This window comes from Ranitomeya imitator, chromosome 5, assembly GCF_032444005.1.
Source record: "Ranitomeya imitator isolate aRanImi1 chromosome 5, aRanImi1.pri, whole genome shotgun sequence".
NCBI classification, from domain to species: Eukaryota; Metazoa; Chordata; class Amphibia; order Anura; family Dendrobatidae; genus Ranitomeya; species Ranitomeya imitator.
The window spans coordinates 109,730,889-109,748,712 of NC_091286.1; positions in this window are offsets into that span (position 1 = coordinate 109,730,889).

Genomic DNA, 17,824 nt, shown 5'->3' on the forward strand with positions numbered 1-17,824 from the left:
AAAGCAGGACCAAACTTGCTACTGCTAGCGCTGCACTGACAGATAATCTTGCTACATCATGCTCTGAGCAGGATCTAACGTTTGGTAGCTCTGGTGACCTGGATGTCGTCATGATGACATTGGGTTTCCATGGCAGTGATCGGCCCCTCAAAATGACATTGCGGGGCACCGACTGGAGATCAGAGTGAGTGTCCTCTCTCTGCATTTAGGTGGTTTAATTGCCAGTTGTTGGCTGTCAAAATCAGCTGACACCCAGAGGAGATCGCCAGCGCACAGCCTCCTGTGCACGGGAGATCACCATGACGTATATACACGGCATCAGTTGGGAAGTACTTCCCGACCATGACATATATACTGTATACTACAAATGTATGTATGTAAAGAGGTTAAGGAGGTAATCTGGTACTTAACATTAACTTTTACTCTCTAAGTTGTAAGGTTTCTCTTTGTGGACAGTGACAACCCAGGTCTGGCATGCCAGTGTGAGGAGACATAGACGCCTTTCCCAGAGGAAATTAAATATGTAAATTGTTTCTTCAGAGAGGAAGAGAACTTGAAATCTAGTGCCTCCTATTGGCTACTTCCAATATGTGGCACCAGAGTTCAAGTCATCCTCCTTTCTGAGGAGACAATTTGCATATTTAATTTCCCAGAGGAGTGTGCTAGGTGTTTAAGTCTCCTCACACAGGCATGCCAAATCTGGCTTGTTATTCTCCACAAGGAGAAACCATACCCCATTAGATCCCAGTATTAGTCTCTCACCTAGCTAAATTAGATCTCATATTGAACTGATGAGGGGCAATGCCCCCAAAACACCATGTCTGCAAATTGGGATTCTGGTTTGGCTTTTATCCTATGTCATATTGCAAAGCTCGTTAAAGGGTCAATATTGACTTGTAAGATTTCTACTTCCAATAGGTGACTAGCGTTCAAGTCCTCTTCCTCTCTGAAGAGACAATTTGCATATTTGTACACACTAATCAATGTTGTGTTTAGATTTATTATAAAATACCCTACACTTCTCCTATCCTGCTAATCTCTAAATGCGTTTTTTACTTCACTTCCCATGATATTGCGTTTGAGAGGAGTCTCAAATGGGATGTTACAGGAGACAGTGGCTACACTCACTTCCCCGCAGCACATATTACTCCTCCTAGAACAGGACTTCTTCAGGTATTGGCACTGTAGTTACTTACAACAGATTCTTGCGTCACCATCCTCTGAAGATATCCTGGATCCATGGTGATAGAATCTGTGCAGGAGATGAGTGCCGCGCTGGAACCCTGCTGCCACAGCTTCAAGATGTGAGGCAGCATATCATCAGAGTCAGAAATAGAAACAGTGAGTGACAACAACGCTGCCCCACAGATTCTATCACTGCCCTGAAATTAATTGTTATCAGGGGCGGTGAAAAAAGCAGTGAGTGACAGTGTTAGGGCTAGCGGACTGCACCGAGTAATAGGTAGATAGCTACAAGGTGCGTTCGCAGCCCGGGATCCACCGTGCAGAGATATCTGCTGCTAAGTAAAGGCGGATGGACTCTGAGCTCACACGTGGGTTAGGCTTTACCCCATGTGAACTGGTAGCGAACTCTGTTGCCTCACAGAGTCGCGCTGTACACGGAGCTAATGCCCTAACTAGGCTAATTGCCCCCACTGACGCTAGCTGCCTGCCTGAGTGTACAGTCCCAATGCTAACAGCTTCACACCACATAGAACAGAGTGGTATAGTATCCACTGGCATAAGCCAAAACACATATGATATTAGCGCATGGCCGTGCGGCCATTCAAGCCTTAAATAGCTGCAGCACGTACAGGACCCTTCAAAGAAGGACCAATGGAATTGCTGCAGTACCTGAGCATGTGACCCTAGATATCCACTGAGAGATCTTGCCCTAGGCATGCTCAGAGCAAAGCAGAACTTAGTCCTAGCACCTGCAGGACCTTCCGTGAGAAGGACCAATGGAAGTCGCTGCAGTACCTGAGCATGTGACCCTAGATCTCCACTGAGAGATCTTGCCCTGGACATGCTCAGTGTGTGCAAAGCAGGACTTAGAACCAGAAAAGCCTGCTCGCTGCAGATCAGTGCAGGGTACAACAGCAGAGCCTGGAGAGGCAGCAGTAACCCTATGCACAGCATCAGTCCCAGTGAGACGCTGGGAGCGATGTCTCCGCTGAGCAGGCTGCACTGCGGCCGATGCAGAATGGGAGACCGCAGCAGACACGGATCGAGATTCCCCCTGTGCAGCAGAGGAAACTCGACTCCTAACATTACCCTCCCTCCTAGGGCCCCCCCTATTTGAGCCTCGCTATGTTCAAAAGCTGCAATGAGCAGCGGAGCCCAAATGTGCTCCACAGGCTCCCAGGTTCTATCCTCTGGACCGTGACCCTTCCAGTCCACCAGATAAAATTTCTTGCCATGTACCACCTTGCACCCCACGATAGCATTCACCTCAAACTCATCCGTGGATGAATCCGATGTCCCGGCAGATGACTCAGAAAACCAGGACAAATGAACGGGCTTTAAGAGGGAAACGTGAAAAGTATCTGTGATACCAAGGCGTGGAGGAATAGCCAAACGGTAGACCACAGGGTTGACCTGTTCCAGAACCTTGAATGGGCCAATGTAGCGAGGCGCAAACTTAGTGGACTCAACTCGCAGCCTGATGTTACGGGCCGAGAGCCACACTAAGTCGCCAGGAGCAAAGGTCGGAGCGGGGCACCGCTGTGTATCAGCCGAAACCCTCATTCTCTCCTTGGAGGCCCGGATGGCATCCTGTGTGCGGTCCCAAATGTCACGTGCCTCCACCACCCAGTCTGCCACCCTAGAATCGGTGGATGACACGGGCATGGGCACAGGGACACGCGGCGCGGATGTTGGCCGTAATTAAGGAGAAAAGGAGTCTGACCAGTGGAATCGGCTACGGCGTTGTTCAATGCAAATTCCGCCCAAGGTAGCAAAGATGCCCAGTCATCCTGCCTAGCAGAGACAAAATGTCGCAAGTATGTCACCAGAGTCTGGTTGGTTCTCTCTACCAACCCATTCGTCTCGGGATGATATGCAGAGGAGAGATTCAGCTCTATGCTGAGTAAACGGCAGAGTTCTCTCCAAAACCGAGACGCAAACTGGGGACCCCGGTCACTGACAATTTTATCAGGCATTCCATGTAAGCAGAAAATATGTTTTAAGAACAACGCCGCCAAGGCCCGTGCAGAAGGTAACTGTGAAAGCGGCACCAAATGCACCATCTTGGAAAAATGATCAGTGACTACCCAGATAATGGTGCAGCTACGAGACTTGGGTAAGCCCACCACGAAGTCCATCCCGACCATCTCCCAGGGCCTGTCTGCCACCGGCATGGGGTAAAGTAACCCAGCAGGCCGTTGTCGCGAATTCCGATTCTGGGTGCAGGAGACACATGCCCGAATATAGTCCCCGACGTCACGAGCCATATGCCGCCACCAGTACGTCCTCGCCAAAAGCTCAGATGTCCTCTTGGTCCCAAAATGTCCACCCACTCTGGACGAGTGAGCCCAAGAGAGAACCTCCGGTCACAAATTCGCTGGTACGAAAGTCTTGCCCGGGGGGCACGGACTCTAGCAAAACTAGAGCCACAGTTCTCAGGCTCTCAGGAGGGACAATAAGCCGGGGCTCCTCCTCCTCCTCAGATGACACTACGGAGCGGGAGAAAGCGTCGGCACGAATGTTCTTCTCCCCAGAGAGAAAATGGAGAGTTAAATGGAACCGGGAGAAGAACAGGGACCATCTAGCCTGGCGAGAATTCAGCCGCTGGGCCGTCTGAATATATACCAAGTTCTTGTGGTCAGTGAACACTTGGAAGGGAAAGCAAGCCCCCTCCAAGAGGTGTCTCCACTCTGAAAAAGCCAACTTTATGGCTAGCAACTCCCTGTCCCCGATGGAATAATTCCTCTTTGCTGGTGTGAAGGTCTTGGAGAAGAAGAAGCAAGGATGCTTCCGACCTTGAGCATCCTTTTGGAAAAGGACTGCTCCAGCACCAACGGATGAGGTATCCACCTCCATGACAAATGGCTTATCTACATCGGGGCGATGTAGGATGGGAGCGCTAGCGAAGTGTGACTTAATCGAGAGAAAGGCCTTGGAGACCTCCTCTGACCACAACTTGGGATTTGCTCCCTTCCTGGTGAGGGCAACCAAGGGAGCTACCAAAGTTGAGAAGTGTGGAATGAACTGACGATAGTAGTTAATGAACCCCATAAAGCGCTGCACCGCTTTAAGTGAATGGTGTTCCTGCCAGTCCATCACAGCCTGTAGCTTGGCAGGATCCATAGCCAAACCGTGGGCAGAGATGATATAACCAAGGAAAGGCAAGGACAAGGACTCCTGCTCAAACACACACTTCTCCAACTTGGCGTAGAGGGAGTTTGCCCGTAAGAGGTCGAAGACTTTGCGAACATCTCTCTGATGGGAGTCAATATCTGGAGAGTAGATGAGAATATCATCCAGATAGACTACGACCGAGGTGGTGAGCATATCCCGGAAAATGTTGTTCACAAAGTCTTGGAAAACGGCTGGAGCATTACAGAACCCGAAGGGCATCACCAGGTATTCATATTGCTCATCCCTGGTGTTAAAAGCTGTCTTATATTCGTCCCCCTCACGGATGCGAATCAGGTTGTAAGCACCCCGCAGATCTAATTTTGTAAATACCCTTGCTCCCCGTAGCCTATAAAAAAGCTCAGATATCAGGGGTAATGGGTACTTGTTCTTAACCGTGATGGCATTAAGACCCCTGTAGTCTATGCATGGACGTAAGTCTCCAGTCTTCTTCTGTACAAAGAAGAACCCAGCCCCTGCAGGTGACACTGACTTCCTAATAAATCCTCTTGCGAGATTCTCTTGGATGTACTGAGACATTGCCTCCATCTTCGGGAGAGACAACGGATAGACTCGACCCCGGGGAGGCTCAGCACCAGGCAAGAGGTCAATAGGACAGTCATAGGGGTGGTGAGGCGGAAGGGTCTCCGCAGCCCTTTTGGAGAACACGTCTGCATAGGGCCAATAGTGCTTGGGGAGAGAGGAAAGATCTGCGGGTACCTGTGTTGTAGCAACCTGAACGCACTCCCTCTGACATCTACCCTCGCAGGATTTACTCCATCCCAATATTCCCCCAGAGGGCCACTCTATATGAGGAGAATGATAGCGTAGCCATGGTATCCCCAACAGGACCTCATCAATTCCCTCAGGAATGACTAATAGGGAGATAATCTCCTGATGTGATGCAGACACAGAAAGCGTAATAGGAATGGTTTGGTGGGTAATCTGTGAGGGTAGTGTCGACCCATTTACCACTCGAACGGTTACTGGCTTGGCGAGCATCACCAGGGGTATTGCGTGACGCTGGGCGAAAGCGGATGACATAAAATTACCCTCCGCCCCAGAGTCCACGCATAGCTCTACCATAAGAGTGGATGGGCTGATGGTAATTGTCCCCTTGAAGGACAACTTTGAGGCAAACGTCGCCGTGTCTAGTGTACCTCCTCCAACTGCCACTAGACGCTGACGTTTCCCCGACTGCTGAGGACACTTGGAGGCAAGATGTCCTGACTGCCGGCAAACATGACAGACCTTATGTGCACGAGCGAACTGGGACTTGGATCCTGCTCGTGTCACCTCTGTGGCCTCATGTGACTCGGACGCCTGGACTGGAGATTCCAAAGGTCTGGCGAAGGTGGGAGCCAGCCGAGACCTCTGCCTACACTGGGCTCGCTCCAACCTTCGCTCGTGAAAACGAAGGTCTATGCGAGTTGATACAGCTATGAGCTCCTCCAGTGTGGCGGGAATCTCCCTAGTAGCCAAAGCGTCCTTCACATGGTCAGCCAGCCCCCTCCAAAATACAGGAATGAGGGTTTTATCTGGCCATTCCAACTCAGACGCTAAAGTCCGGAAGTGAACAGCAAAATGACTGACCATGGTTGAACCCTGAGTCAAAGCCAGCAGTTGGAGCGCTGTATCATGGGTGACTTGAGGTCCTAAAAAGACCTGTTTCAGAGTGTCCAGAAACCGAGGAACACTCCGCACCACATGATCGTTGCGCTCCCACAGCGGCGTAGCCCACTCGAACGCTCTGTCCGACAAGAGAGAGATTATGAATCCCACCTTTGCCCGCTCAGTGGGAAAACGTGCAGCCAGAAGCTCGAGGTGTATACCACACTGGCTCACGAAACCCCTACAGGACTTACTGTCCCCTGAGTATCTCTCAGACAAAGGGAGGTGAGATAGGGTCGGAACAGAGGTGGCAATGGGTAAGGCTGCTGCAGCCACGCTAGCAGCCTGAACAGCTATTGCGGTAACATCCACTGCCGAGGTTGCACGCTCAAGAGACGCCAACCGGCCCTCCAGCAGCTGGATGTACCCCTGCAATCGCTGTTCAGCCGCCATTACATAGCCAGATCCTGGCGCTAATATACTGTTAGGGCTAGCGGAACGCACCGAGTAATAGGTAGATAGCTACAAGGTGCGTTCGCAGCCCGGGATCCACCGTGCAGAGATATCTGCTGCTAAGTAAAGGCGGATGGACTCTGAGCTCACACGTGGGTTAGGCTTTACCCCGTGTGAACTGGTAGCGAACTCTGTTGCCTCACAGAGTCGCGTTGTACACGGAGCTAATGCCCTAACTAGGCTAATTGCCCCCACTGACGCTAGCTGCCTGCCTGAGTGTACAGTCCCAATGCTAACAGCTTCACACCACATAGAACAGAGTGGTATAGTATCCACTGGCATAAGCCAAAACACATATGATATTAGCGCATGGCCGTGCGGCCATGCAAGCCTTAAATAGCTGCAGCACGTACAGGACCCTTCAAAGAAGGACCAATGGAATTGCTGCAGTACCTGAGCATGTGACCCTAGATCTCCACTGAGAGATCTTGCCCTGGGCATGCTCAGAGCAAAGCAGAACTTAGTCCTAGCACCTGCAGGACCTTCCGTGAGAAGGACCAATGGAAGTCGCTGCAGTACCTGAGCATGTGACCCTAGATCTCCACTGAGAGATCTTGCCCTGGGCATGCTCAGTGTGTGCAAAGCAGGACTTAGAACCAGAAAAGCCTGCTCGCCGCAGATCAGTGCAGGGTACAACAGCAGAGCCTGGAGAGGCAGCAGTAACCCTATGCACAGCATCAGTCCCAGTGAGACGCTGGGAGCGATGTCTCCGCTGAGCAGGCTGCACTGCGGCCGATGCAGAATGGGAGACAACAGCAGACACGGATCGAGATTCCCCCTGTGCAGCAGAGGAAACTCGACTCCTAACAGACAGTGAATACTGACAATTCATTTGAGGGCAGTGGTAAAAGCTGTCATTCGTTTCACTCGCTGTTTCTATCTCCGCCCCTGAGAAAATCTTGCTTCATAGTTAGAAGCTGTGGCCGTGACAGAAGTAGAGTACCAAATTTAGGGATTATTATATCACGGAGAAGTGTAGGGTATTTTAAAATAAACCTAATTACAGGAGTGATTAGTGTGTAAAAATAAATATTTTGAAAGGATATTTTACATACTGGACTACCACTTTAACAAGACATTTTTCTTTTCGAAAATTCAATGTAGAGTAGCATTGGGACATTGGAAACCTGATATAGGTGCATTTTATGAATATAATATTAAAAGTAGAAATGCACTTAACAGAAATATGTTTATCTATTACTTGAGCATAATATAGGTTTGCTTGCTTTCCATTTTCTGTAAATCTTAAAGCCTGTGCCGCCATGTTAAAAACTAATTTACCAACGCATAGGATGCCAAGATGTATGCCTCTGTAGACTGCTTATATATAAAATACATTTGCAAAATGAAAAAAATAATATTTAAAAAATAACTTAAGAAAACCAAAAAAAAATGGACACAAGAGCTAGTTAAAAATAATATAAACTTTAATTGCAATTATTTAAGAAAATCATATAAAAAGGGGGTAACAGATGCTACAAAAAAAAGTGATAGAGAACAACCTAGTACAACATCAGGTAAACAAAAAAGATGCAAGAGGCACTGAGAAAAGCCACAAGATACTGCTAAATAGCTAGTACAGAAAATCAAATTGATACAGTCAAAAAGAAGTCCCAATGACCAAATTAGTAAAGATAAGGGATATATGTGAAAATACAGACATAAGTATGTCAAATAAGTAATTAATTAAAGACAGTGCCAAGTCCCAAAATACAGTACAAGATGTAGCCTAAAAAGATGGCAGCCAACTAGAAATGTCCAATAAACAATTTTATCAATGCAAAGTCCTTAGTGCTAAAGTGCAGTAAATGGTGGAAATAGTCACCCAAGGGAACCGACCTCCTACATGACTAGTATTTAATACAAAACTCCCAGATACATATTGTGAGCGCACGAGGTCTGGCAGTAAATACGCCAAAAGACCCTGACCTCACCAAATCAGCTCAAAACAAACCATGCCAAAAGGAGAGTAATTCAGAGCAATGATTTATAAAACAAACTTTAATTGCCATAAATAATACAAAAACATATATCAAAATATTACATTATCTAATGACTAGAGCACAGGATGAATGTCCCAGGAATACTGGAAAAGCGCCCATCCCCCCACTCCCCCAGATGTAAATACCCTTGTAATGGTATGCATAAGAAAAAGCACCTACACTATCCAACCAAGGTCACCCCAAAGCAGTGGGATTCTATAGTAATGCCATTAAGTATGGTGGTGGAAAAAGGGTGCTAGCACTTACCACTACACAAAGGGAGGGGGGGGGGGGCGGTCGGGCGATGGTCCCCAACGCACGTTTCGTGGCCACCAGTGCCACTTCCCCCTGAGGAAGTGGCACTGGTGGCCACGAAACGTGCGTTGGGGACCATCGCCCGACCGCCCCCCCCTACCTCTGTGTAGTGGTAAGTGCTAGCACCCTTTTTCCACCACCATACTTAATGGCATTACTATAGAATCCCACTGCTTTGGGGTGACCTTGGTTGGATAGTGTAGGTGCTTTTTCTTATGCATACCATTACAAGGGTATTTACATCTGGGGGAGTGGGGGGATGGGCGCTTTTCCAGCATTCCTGGGACATTCATCCTGTGCTCTAGTCATTAGATAATGTCATATTTTGATATATGTTTTTGTATTATTTATGGCAATTAAAGTTTGTTTTATAAATCATTGCTCTGAATTGCTCTCCTTTTGGCATGACTAGTATTTATCAGTAAACCCCCAGATTGGGGAATATACAGCCAATGTTGTCTAATAGGGTAGATACCAAATTGTGCAGCACTATGTGCAACCAATGTAAGGACACATAGAGCAAATTAGCAGCATAGGGAAATGAAAAGGGACAATAGAATGAGCCAGCTTATACCTGAATGCGGTGAGAGGGACCTCAGCGCGCGTTTCGCACACTGCATGGTGAACAGGCTGAGGAGTTAAAGAGAACCTGTCACTTGCTCAAAAAAAATCATACCTTTTATAAAATACCATAAACCCCTCTGCCAATTCTGCTGATTTTTTCCATTTTGTGTCACACCGCTCCATTGTTAAGATATTCATATTTACTTCCGTTGGAGGTTAAATAGGCACTGCTGTTATCCTTATAAACTTTATGCCTTACTAAGGAGATCTGATCTGATGCTGGGAAAATGAATAGTACAGGAAGGTGATCAAGAATAGACATGAAAGGTAGTTTCCAGTCACTGAGCTATCAAAATGACATGCTTTTATTATGTGGTTTTCATGCAATCTTTACAATAAATGCATTTTATAAAATATAAATAAAATGACATCCAAAGTAGCACACAACATAGCAATATATACAGTAATCTATAAAAGACCAAGCACAAATGATGCTGTTCCAAGTTCACTAAAGCAAATTTAAAATGTGCATAAAGTAAAAAGTTAATAAAAGTTAAAGGCATCCTAAACCACCTAAACCACTACTACTGCTTCTATTACACATAAGAGCCCTATTCCTGCAGTGTAATAAAGCTCTTGTGATACCAGACTAATGTTTGTCCAACCGAAGAAGAAAACAGAAAAGGCAGCACTCACCGATCCATCCGAGAGGTAACTTTTATTGAATAAAAGACATCACAGCCGGGGGTACAAAAACATGCAGTGCGGCAAGCCTGATGAAGCGCCAGGAGGGCGCGAAACGGCCGTCATAAGGCTTACCGCACTGCATGTTTTTGTACCCCCAGCTGTGATGTCTTTTATTCAATAAAAGTTACCTCTCGGATGGATTGGTGAGTGCTGCCTTTTCTGTTTTCTTCTTCGATTGGACTTGGATTTGTTTCGTTGGCTGGAGCACCTAAGATCCGACGGTCAAGACTCCCATCACAGGCGAGCAGGCGCACGCTGTTTCCTTTGAGCGGTGGTGCTGTCAGCTTTTTTTCTTCAAGATTGACCAGACTAATGTTTGTATGTACACCCCAGAACAAAGGCAAATTCAAGAGCTACCAAGGTCTCAAAAAAATCTGATTTTTATAAAAAAAAAAACTGTCAAATTTAAACTAGATTCAAGAAGGTATTCTACAAACACCTGCCTTAGGGATCAGTTCCCCTACCTCTACATGTCTCAGTTAGTGCTAACAGCAAACAATTACAATGTTTTTTTTCTTTCAAATGATCCAGTACATTAATATATCGTAACTTAACCGTTCATCGTGACATCACAATTTATGTAGAACTTATTATTTACAATTTTAAGGAAGAAGTAACAAACACAAAAATTTGACTCTTTTTTCTTCTTACCTACAGTTCATCAGATGCTTGAAAAAGATCAGGTAATTATTTTAACACATTCTTCCAGACAAAATATACCAAGTGATCAAAGTCAAGGAGCCCAGCTAGATGGTCCAGATCTCCAGCAACATGGTAAGATGTTGTGTTTGTATCATCCACGTAATATTCCAATATAAAAAGGTTTTGGTATTTGAGGCATCGAGAAAGGGAAGCTTCTCCCCACTGATATGTGACTGGTTTATCTTTCAATTAGTGATAATTTAGACATGTGGAAGTAGGGGATCCAGGCACTACATCAGTTGTTTGTAGATAACTTTTCAAAACCATTTTGCATTTGATTCTGTTTTTAATATTTCTGAAACTAAAGATACTGTCACATTTAGCGACGCTGCAGCGATCTAGCCAATGATGCCGATCGCTGCAGCGTCGCTGTTTGGTCGCTGGAGAGCTGTCACACAGACAGCTCTCCAGCGATCAACGATTCCGAAGTCCCCGGGTAACCAGGGTAAACATCGGGTTACTAAGCGCAGGGCCGCGCTTAGTAACCCGATGTTTACCCTGGATACCATTGTAAATGTAAAAAAAACAAACACTACATACTTACATTCTGGTGTCTGGTCACGTCCCTCGCCTTCAGCTTCCCGCACTGACTGAGCGCCGGCCGTAAAGCACAGCGGTGACGTCACCACTGTGCTCTGCTTTACGGCCAGCCGGCGCTCACAGTCAGTGCGGGAAGCTGAAGGCGAGGGACGTGACCAGACACCGGAATGTAAGTATGTACTGTTTGTTTTTTTACATTTACAATTGTAACCAGGGTAACCATCAGGTTACTAAGCGCGGCCCTGTGCTTAGTAACCCGATGTTTACCCTGGTTACCAGTGAAGACATCGCTGAATCGGCATCACACACGCCGATTCAGCGATGTCAGCGGGTGATCCAGTGATGAAATAAAGTCCTGGACTTTCCCCAGCGACCAACGATCTCCCAGGAGGAGCCTGATCGTTGGTCGCTGTCACACATAATGATTTTGTTAATGATATTGTTGCTACGTCACAAAAAGCAACGATATCGTTAACGATATCGTTAACGATATCGTTATGTGTGACGGTACCTTAAATTTTTACTTTTTTTAAGACATTGAAATATTTAGAACTCTTGTTCTAGTGTGTATATAATTGATTGTAATTGCTATCCATTACAAATCTGTTAATTATGGGAGACAAAGGTATATATTGTGTACCAAGTCCAGATATTGAATATTTAATAGAATTTGTTTTGCTATACGAGTGCCAAAACATTTACATTGCTGCATGGTAGATGCTTTAGCTACCAAATAATTGAGCACTATATAAAAAGTGTGAGGCAGTGAAGGGAATCGTATGTGAGGGCCGGTATGTGTCCCCCAGGATGTGTATAGAGACATAATGAACCCGCTGGAAAGCATGAATTCTGTCAAACTAGTTGACCACATTGGATTTTAGGAAGACCCGATATGAGCTTTTATTTTTGGAGAGATTTGCAGGCTTGGTAGTTGGGCGAATCTCTCCCTCCACTCCGGGTTTTGGGAGTGGCACATGTCCACAAAACCCATTTAAACATTCAGTTTTGTCTTGGGTGTGTGAGTGTTTTGTTTGCAAGCTGCAGAGCAGGAGGCTTTATGCAATGCAGGCCTGTGTGAGGTTGAACACAGAGCCAAGGACAACAAAGCTTCTGACGCACCTAAGAGGTATACGGCGATGCAGTCGCCTATGGCAAAAGGTTTTGATACAGACTGTTTGGATGACTAGGCTACAATCCATAGAATGACTTTTACCTGATTTTGTGAGTTTTTGGAAAATAAAGACATTTTATGTTGAAATTTCTTAGGTCACTGCCTCTCTGTCGCACTGTGTTAACACCGCTGTACTACAAAAGGCACTCAACATTTAGTACTCAAACAGGTTCTAGTTTATTAATAACTTTCATAAAGCAACACATTTCAGTGTCTTAGAACCCTTTTGTCAAGTTTATAAAAATGAATTCTCCAATATGCAGTATTTTATGGAAGTTATTAATAAACCAGACCTAATATCATTACTGGATGTTGAGTACCTCTATATGTAGTATTCAATTTGTTGGTATCCGGTTACTTCACACCATTTTCTCTGAGTTTATGTAACGCCACTGGGTTTATACCTTGTTTCTTCGGCATTACTTTTTCATGTCTCTGCTTTAACCCTTGCTCCTCTCCCCCTAGTTTGCAGGGATACTGTAGTCTGTTACCTGTATGGATGCGGCTCAGTTCCTTGTACTGCTGCGTAGCTGTACATGTGCTGTAATGTCTTTGCCCTGCTACATGACCACCCGCACGTGTGGTCCCTAGCTGCCGCTGTGGAAGCTATCCGCAGCTTGTAAGGTCTTCTGCAGCTGGCGTATGACTTTCCAAGTGTGTTCAGGCTACCAGTCACTGCCAGGTGCCCTAAGCCACAGTTCCTGTGCTATCTGTGCTGTAATGGTTTCTGTTTGTGCTTAGGGTGCGCACGGCCACACTTACCCTGCTTTTATCAGGGTTTGAGTGTGCACCTGTGTTGCTTCCTCAGCCTATCGCTGAGGGGCAGCTTCTATATAAATTCCCTCTTTCCTGTTGGGCGTTGCCAGAGCATTGCATTGTGTTTCTGTGTCTTGCCTTGTGAGTTAGGTATCCAGCTCCCGTTCTGTCTGCAGTATGTTCTGGGAGGGCTGATACCTGTCTTCCGCCTGTTCTGGGGGCAGAGTACCCAGATCCGCCTATCCTGGAGGCTGCATATCCAGATCTGTTTGTGTTTTGTTTTTCCGCCTAATCTGGGGGCAGAGTACCCAGACCCGCCTATCCTGGAGGCTGCATATCCAGAACCGTTTGTGTTTTGTTTTTCCGCTTAATCTGGGGGCAGAGTACCCAGACCCGCCTATCCTGGAGGCTGCATATCCAGTACCTGATCCTGTCTGAACTGTGTCCATTGTGTTATGCTCCTGAAGTCCTTTTTTGTCTGACACCCTGTACCCAGTGACTGAACTTGTGCCAGATGACCCTGGACTGCATCAACCCATGATGACCCCTGCCATCATCTGAGGTCTGTCCAAGGTCGGTGTCTGATGTTCTCCTGCTGAGCCTGTGCTGCGCCTGAGGCCTGAGAAAGAAGCCGTCCTAGTAAGCCCGTGCCAGATGACCCTGGACTGCATCAACCCATGATGACCCTTGCCATCGTCAGAAGTCCGTCTGAGGTCGGTGTCTGATGTTCTCCTGCTGAGCCTGTGCTGCGCCTGAGGCCTGAAGAAGCCATCCTAGCATACCCGTGCCAGATAACCCTGGACTTCATCAACCTGTGATGTCCTCCGGCCTTCGTCTGTTATCCTGAGACATGTACCCTACTCTGATGTGTAGAATCGGGATCCTGACATTATGTTTTGTTATGTAGTGTTTTCATTTGAGTAAACTTTGTTTCTTCATACCTGAAGTTGTGCGGTGTAATCTAGTTCTGCATATTGCCATCTTGTCCACATGCTCAGCTAGCACAGACCGTGCTCACTGCCCTTCCCTAGTATGGGTAGATCCAAGGTAACTATGTGGTACAGTGCATCCACATTCCATTCCCACTAGGGACGCTCGCCCCACGTCGTTATGTCTGGCGACGTGGAGGCGTCGGCTCGGCCAAATCTGCGGTCGCAGCCGTAACAGTTTAGCTCCCAGAATCCAGAGGAAGCAGAGTACCAGCAGCACCCATCTATCCAATCTCTATGTACCACCAGAGAGAAATAACAGTGGTAATAAGGTAACTAACTTGAGCAAACATATTTTAACAACTGCTGATCTTTCCCTTTTTAGTAGACTTTTATCTTTCACACCATCTTTGGGCTTTGACAAATTCACTGCTATTAAGGATCTCCATATTTTTGCACGATCATTGATATTCAAGGAACACTTCTTTGGCGATAAGCTTCATAATTTATTTGCCACAGAGGAAGAACAATTGGCATTAAGAACGTTGGAAAATTTGTCCATCGAGCATAACACTGCTGAAGGATGTAACATACCTCCATTCATACGCCAACGCTCCAAGAAATTCCACCTTTTCTCTACTTGTACTAATGTAGACTTATTTGTTCAGATTGTCAAGAGGGAATTTCTAAATATCCTCCTCTACATCCATCACGACAATTAGACCAGTGTGGAACGTGATCAGCTACATGGGCTTCAGAATTTACTCGACATAGTGCTGAAGCCAGCAGACCTGGGTGGTAACATTGTTATTTGGCCAACTTAATAATATGATCATTTTGCCAACTTAATAATAAAGTATGTTATAAAAAATGACATACAACCCCTAGTCTGTCTTTAAACAACAACTGCAATCCTTTCTTACTAAAGCCACTGACAACGGAGTAATTACTAAAGATCTTGCTTCAGCACTAGTGGTTTCTGAGCCTACTATCCAGACAATATATCTGTTCCCTAAAATCCATGAAAACATAGAAACAGCTCCAGGACGTCTGATCATTTTGGGAGGAGGGAATCTCTTGAAGCAGGTTAATAGTTGGACAGATTCTAAGCTTCAATTGCTTGTTAAGTATTTGCCATCCTTCCTCAAAGATACTGGTGAGCTCTTATGGAAGGTTAATGGCCTAAATCTTGAGACCGACACAATATTTGTGACGAACGACGTTGAGTCCCTCTATACCAATATTAGGCACAATGATAGTTTGAGGGCTACAAACAAAAATTTGAGGGCATGTCCAACCTTCCTTTAAGTAAAAGGTGCCTTGTACTTGAATTATTGGGGTTTACACTAACCTATCATTTTTTTGTCTTAAAGGGTCCTTCTTCCTACAGCTCAAGGGAACAGCCATGGGGCCACCTTCGCCCTGAACCTGTTCCTGGGAGAGTTGCAGTGCTAGCGTAGATCTCATTGAGGTCACTGCAGTTCAGCCCAGCTGGGAATGCAGCCTCATTGACCAGAGGTAATGTCGATGACATCACCACCGTTCACTGAGGCTGCGCTCGCAGCAGTTCAGTCACAAGTGGTTCTCAGACTTGATGGTCGCATCTTGGTACCATCAAGGTTGAAGACTATTTTTCCCCCAGACATGGATGACGGCGTGGGAAAGAACGACGGGTAGGTGAGGGATATTGTTGTTTATTTATTTTTGTTTTATAACAGAAAATGAGGCATTCAGTGGAATTAGGCATTAACTGAGTATAACTGTGTTTGTTATTTTTAACCCCTTTCTGTCTTTGGATGTACTATTCCGTCCATGTAGGGTTGGCCTTAATTCCCACGGACGGAATAGTACGTCCAGAGCGATCGGCTGCGCTCACGGGGGGAGCGCGACCGATTGCGGCCGGGTGTCAGCTGCCTATCGCGGTCATGGACCGCCCCCGGCACATTAACCCCCGGCACACCGCGATCAAACATGATCGCGGTGTGCCGACGGTATAGGGAAGCATCGCGCAGGAAGGGGACTCCCTGCGTGATTCCCTGAGACCCCCGCATTGCTGTGAGGTGGCTTACCAAGTGCCTGCTCAGAGCAGGCGCATGGTAAGCCTGCAGTGCTGCAAGTCAGATCGCTGATCTGACAAAGTGCTGTGCAAACTGTCAGATCAGCGATCTGTGATGTCGCCCCCGGGACAAAGTAAAAAAGTCAAAAAAAAATTTCCACATGTGTAAAAAAAAATAAATAATAATAATTCCTAAATAAAGAAAAAAAAATGATTCCCATAAATACATTTCTTTATCTAAATAAAAAAAAACAATAAAAGTACACATATTTGGTATCGCCGCGTCCGTAACAACCCAACCTATAAAACTGTCCCACTAGTTAACGCCTTCAGTGAACACCGTAAAAAAAACAAGGCAAAAAACAACGCTTTATTATCATACCGCTGAACAAAAAGTGGAATAACACGCGATCAAAAAGACAGATATAAATAACCATGGTACCGCTGAAAACGTCATCTTGTCCCACAAAAAACGAACTGCCATACAGCATCATCAGCAAAAAAGTAAAAAAGTTATAGTCCCCAGAATAAAGCGATACAAAAATAATTCTTTTTTCTATAAAATAGTTTTTATCGTATAAAAGCGCCAAAACATAAAAAAATTATATAAATGAGGTATCGCTGTAATCGTACTGACCCAAAGAATAAAACTGCTTTATCAATTTTACCAAACGCGGAACGGTATAAACGCCTCCCCCAAAAGAAATTCATGAATAGCTGGTTTTTGGTCATTCTGCTTCACAAAAATTGGAATAAGAAGCGATCAAAAAATGTCACGTGCCCAAAAATGTTACCAATAAAAACGTCAACTCGTCCCGCAAAAAAGAAGACCTCACATGACTCTGTGGACTCAAATATGGAAAAATTATAGCTCTCAAAATGTGGTAACGCAAAAAATATTTTTTGCAATAAAAAGCATCTTTCAGTGTGTGACGGCTGCCAATCATAAAAATCCGCTAAAAAACCTGCTATAAAAGAAAATCAAACCCCCCCTTCATCACCCCCCTAGTTAGTGAAAAATTAAAAGATTAAAAAAATGTATTTATTTCCATTTTCCCATTAGGGTTAGGGCTAGGGTTAGGGTTAGGGCTAGGGTTAGGGTTAGGTTTAGAATTAGGGCTAGGGCTAGGGCTAGGGTTAGGGTTAGGGCTAGGTTTACGGTTGGGGCTAGGGTTAGAGCTACAGCTAGGGTTGGGGCTAAAGTTAGGGTTAGGGTTTGGATTACATTTACGGTTGGGAATAGGGTTGAGATTAGGGTTAGGGGTGTGTCTGGGTTAGAGGTGTGGTTAGGGTTACCGTTGGGATTAGGGTTAGGGGTGTGTTTGGATTAGGGTTTCAGTTATAATTGGGGGGTTTCCACTGTTTAGGCACATCAGGGGCTCTCCAAACGGGACATGGCGTCCGATTTCACTGCCAGCCAATTCTGCGTTGAAAAAGTAAAATAGTGCTCCTTCCCTTCCGAGCTCTCCTGTGTGCCCAAACAGGGGTTTACCCCAACATATGGGGTATCAGCGTACTCAGGACAAATTGGACAACAACTTTTGGTGTCCAATTTCTCCTGTTACCCTTGGGAAAATACAAA